This window comes from Lactuca saligna, chromosome 6, assembly GCF_052625555.1.
Source record: "Lactuca saligna cultivar CGN05327 chromosome 6, ASM5262555v1, whole genome shotgun sequence".
Lineage (NCBI taxonomy): Eukaryota > Viridiplantae > Streptophyta > Magnoliopsida > Asterales > Asteraceae > Lactuca > Lactuca saligna.
Genome location: NC_136422.1, coordinates 2,498,284 through 2,503,530, shown reverse-complemented (window position 1 = coordinate 2,503,530; position 5,247 = coordinate 2,498,284).

Genomic DNA, 5,247 nt, shown 5'->3' with positions numbered 1-5,247 from the left:
ATCACCACCAAGTTTTGGGAGCGAGCTTTGTTTATCCCGCTGTATGCTACTAATGAGGAGATGCAGAGGGCGAGATATCATTCTATGCTAAGGGATAATATCCGGGAGTCAGTACCCTGAATGAGATGGTAGAGAAGGCCCGGGAACGGGAAATAGAGTTGGACTTCCACACCAAACAGAAGTTGGAGCAGGCGCAAACAACGGGGGGTTAGACTAAGAAGCCCAAGACCTAAAATACTTCCAGCAAGGGTCAGCAGGGTCAAGGCCGACGTGCCAAGTGTAGTAGGGTGCATGGTGGAGCTTGTCGTATCACAGGCACAGGATGTTATGCATGTGGCCAACAGGGCCACTTGAGCAGGGACTGCCCCACGAAGGGTTTGATTTGTTTTCACTGCAACCAGACTGGCCATAAGCGGATCAATTGTCCGAGGTTGCAAGGAGGAGGGGGAGCGGTGGCGGTTCCTGGACCCGCCATGATGAGGATTACCGATGGCCGCCGTGCAAAGGCGGATACTCCAGCGGTGAAGAGCCGTGCATTTCAATTGATCACTGAGGAGGCTCAGGCAGTGCCAGACGTTGTGGCTAGTACGTTTCTATTATCCCCTGCTATTTATTATTCATATGTATGATGTGTACGTTATGCTAGTATAAGGGCATTTTGGTAGATGGTATGTCGGTGCATGTTTTGTTTGATTCGGGTGCTACCTAATCGTTCGTGTCTCTTGCGCTTGACAAGAAGTCCCAGGATGCGTCGGGAACCTTGGTTTCCCGCTCGAGCTAGAGATTGTAGATGACCGCGTGTCGAGTACCGTGAGAGTGGTGTCAAGTTGAGTAGCTAGAGTTATTGGCATTGTTGGGATTCGAGAAGTGCTAGTTGGTTTTCAGAAGTCATGTTGCCTGGAAGGGTTATTCGTGGAGCCCTAGCGCTGTTAGTCGCTGGCCGTCAGCAGGCTTTCAATTGGACGGGAGAGGATTTGGGAAATATTTCACTTCTCGTGTGCAGAGCGGATCTAGTTGAATCTAAGTGGGGGATAATCATTCATATAGCCAGGATAGAAGCGAGTGTGAGGCGAGAATGCGTTTCACATCCCCATTGGGGAAGGAAAGGTGGTCTTAGGGACCGACTAAATATATGATAGCGTGAGATGGGAGTTCGGAAAACTCCCCAACTATTGGATCACGTCTTAGTAACGCCATATAATAGGTTTTAGAGGAGGGAACCAGGTAGGGTCCATTCAGTAGTTGAGTTCGGATGGGAGTGTTGTAAGCCTACGGGTGCAGCTGTGGCATTCACGGATTTGTTCAGAGGACTTAGACCTCATTAGACCAGTTAGCAAGATCATGGAGAATCCACAACTTATGCGGAATCAGGTTTTGGTAATGATTATTCATTCGGATATCTGTGGGTGAGCCTGAATGTTTATGGGAATTAAGAGTGGAATTGGTAGAGATTGTTGAGGCAAGGGTTCGAACCTTGAGTTGCAGAATCTGGTGGATAAGCGGTGCAGGACACAAAAAGGCTACGACTAGGTGGTCCTTGCTGTGTAGCCTCTTGGGAACCTGGTGGTTGGACCGGGTGCGAGGCTGATAATTTCGGAAGTCAGCTAAGGATGTCTAATTATCGGTTTGGTAAGGGTAATCAGATGTTATGATACATAATGAATCCCGAGGGAGTAGCAGAGTATCGACCTGTTTTGGACAGAAATCGGAATCTTGGTTTGCGCGAATTTAGTTCGGAATCTTGATTCCATGAGATGGGATTCGAGAGTGTAAGGAAGCCAAGGGCATCATATGCAGTATACCAGGGAAAGACGGATCAAGAGAGTTCGGGTATGATGTAAGACTATAGTTGTTCTAGTAGCATTCATCGTTGCGTCTGATTCAGTGGCGACGGGTTGTCAGCTTGTCATGATCGGGTGGATCAAGGATTGAAGGAGTCGAGGGAGGAGGCATTGTTAGGGCAGTTATTATCAGGCAGGGTGTCCTTTAGAGGTCATATGGGACTGCTGAGCATGTGTCTCTGGCTCAGCAATTGGAAAGGTGTCCGGTGATTCGGATAGTTGGCAGGCAAGTTAAGACCAGAAAGGTCCCGACCGTTCTTCAGGAAAGCAGTCATATGGAAACAAGAGGAATGGGAGTGACTTCAATGATTTGGATCCTGTGAATGGAATTGTGGGTTATTCGGTAGTCGCAGTTGGCCGGTGACTTCTGTTCTTTAAGAAACCTCATGGTATCACGAGTGGGAAGTATTCTATCTAGGCCGGTCTCTCAAGGAATTAGTTTAAGGATGATTCGTTGTGGGCAGTCTATCAGGGAGATAGAAAATCTCGAGGCTTTGGGTTTCACATGGAATAGACGTGATCAGGTTACAAGGAAATCGTTCATCTTCATATTCTAGAACCTGCGAGGGTTGATTTTGTTTGCCTTGGAAAGATTGGAGTATCCTCGGGCTGTGGCCGTGGTGCTCAGGTAGTCTGGTATGTCGAGGATGGTAATGCATGACTTCAAGGACGAAGTCTAGTTTAAGTGGGGGAGAGTTGTAACACCCTGTTTGAAATTACTCGGTTGAGGCCTCGAAAACCAAAGGGGGTAGGGGAGATTTGGTCTTTTATGGGTCCCGTGATTTATCCGAAAGGTTTTAGCCTTGGAGGCATCGAGGTAAGCGTAGGGCTTCCCGTCACCTTTGCATGGATATAAAGTTCGTCCGAAACAAAATTGGAATAAAGGAGTTATGGCACTTGGTATTTATTGTCGATTTTAGCCCTTAATGGAAATTAGTGACAAGATGATCCCATGCATGCAAGGTGGCCAGCTCGAGAGTACGTCCATTGTAAGCTGGGGGTACGCCCAACATAGATGGAGAAATGGTCGCGGGTGACTGGAGATGTACGCCCAACATACTAGGAGTACACCCAGCGTACGCCTAGAGTCACTAAACTCTAAATTTTAGGGTGTGACACTATATAAAGAACATTACACCCTATAGAGTCAGCCTCCTTCTCATCCTTAAACCCCTCTTCGAAACCCTAATCATAATAGTGAGTGTGTAAGCTTGTAAGCCCATCTTGGAGTGCATTTTGGTGTTCTTGAAGTGAAGTGATCATCTTGGAGTTTCATTGATTAGGGAAGAACATTTGGATCTAGGTTCTCCAGCTCATTTACAAGTCTCAGAAGGTATAAAGTTTCTACCTTGTTATCTTATAGCTTGAGATCTAGATTAGGGCTTGTTTGGTGTTTTTATGAGCTTTTGGACTATCTCTTGGGAGTTGAACAACTCCAGATTTTAGGGAGAGTAGATCTGAGGTCCTTTGGTCTATCTATTTCATAAAAATGCAATCTTGATGAGTATTCTACCCTCATTCATGGATCAAGACCCTTGGAAAGTCTTAATGGGCCATTGAGAGCATATGGAGCATGCAAAGGCATAACTTGCCAACTTTATGCCTTGGGATGTCTTAATGGACCTAGATCTGAAGTTTGATGTTGGAAATCCCTGAGTATTAAGCACTTAATGGAAAAGTAGCTTAACAGAGGAGTACGCTGGGTGTACATGCAAGTACGTGTCATGTACACCACTTCCATTCAGTACGCTTAGCGTACATAAAAAGTACGCCCCGCGTACTCATCAATTTTGGGCTTTTAGTGTTTTAGGCCTCGAGTTGGGTCAAACAATGGACTTTAGGTCTTTGGGCTTCAGTGGGCCATCAGGAGTTAGATGTTTTAGGCCAAGAATATATTTGGGCTTAGGGTAAGACCCATTAAAGGGATTGGGCCCAATTGAGAAAGTTGGGCCATTTGTGCACCACTAGTGGGCTTGGAAAGCCTACTTGGTGTTGGGTTTTATTTTGAGGATTGGGCCTTAGTTTTGGATCGTACTTGGTAGGGGTAAAATGGTCATTTTACCCCTATGCATGGATTAAGGATTAACGTATGGGCCCAGTTGCTAATTGGGTATATTGTTTTGGTATTGATGGCCAGGAAGTGGTTAGGGAAACAACTAAGGATTTCTTCAGGAAGCTTCTGCATTCGAGGTGAGTCTTCTCACCATACCAATGGATCTAAGGCACCAAGACCGAAATTTTTTATGATAGTTGGTATACTGGTTGTGTAGACGTGTGTGGCATTGTTATGCATTGATATGTGGTAGAGTAGCTTTTACAGCTAATTGTAGAGATAACCTATATGGCTAATGGTAGAGATAGCTTGTATGGCTAATGGTAGAGATAGCATGTATGGCTAAGGGTAGAGATAGCCTTGTGGCTAATGGTAGAGATAACTTTATAGCTAATTGATATGTGTTATGTGGTAGAGGTAGCTTTATAGCTAATTGATATGTGTTATGTGGTAGAGGTAGCTTTATAGCTGATTGATATGTGTATCTAGTAGAGGTAGCTTTTATAGCTAGCATGTTATGTGGTTTGTGTGTGGGGTATGCTCTGGGAAACTCACTACGTTTCATGCTTATGTGTTTGTTTATGGTTTCAGGTACTTCAGATTCCAAGGGCAAGGCGTGATGGCACGGCGTGCACTCTCTCACAGACTTTTTGGGACACTCTGATGTTTTGGAATAAAAGTTGTATTCGACCTATGTTTTGAAAACAATTATAATTGGATTTCTTAATGTATGGCATCATGTTTTCTTATTCTAAAATGAAAATTTTACCTTGAACATTGGGTCGTTACAGTGGCCCTCATTTTGCACCAAAATACCTATAAAATCACTCAAGAAGAGATCTAAGAAATGAAATTTTTTACCTCCATATAGATGCTACAAGTGTATGAATGCTGGATCTAAAGACTCCTTCTTGTTCCAAGCTCTTCACCCTTCAAGTTTCCTCCAAGAATGCGCACTTTTTGTTTCACACACTCAAAATATGGGCTAGCTCGCTAGGGGTTCTCTGGACGTGATAGGGTGATGAGGGAGGCAGGGTAAAGGAGTTAATGTCCTTTATAGGGTGAAAACCCGAATAATTAGGGTTTTTTCTCTAAACAACCTCAACTCCTCGAGTCCAGCTCTGTAACTCGACGAGTAGGCTTCATAACTCGTGCGTCCAGATCAACTCCTACACGACGAGTTTGGACCAACCAACTCGCCGAGTAGGTCGTATAATGTGATTGAAATTCTCAAGTTCTACATCCAGGAAATCGGGGTGTTACAATGGGTATCCTTTCCTTGGGTAGATCATCTAACTCCCAAGTTCCATTACCCATAATTGAGTCCATTTCATCATTGATGACTTCCTCCCA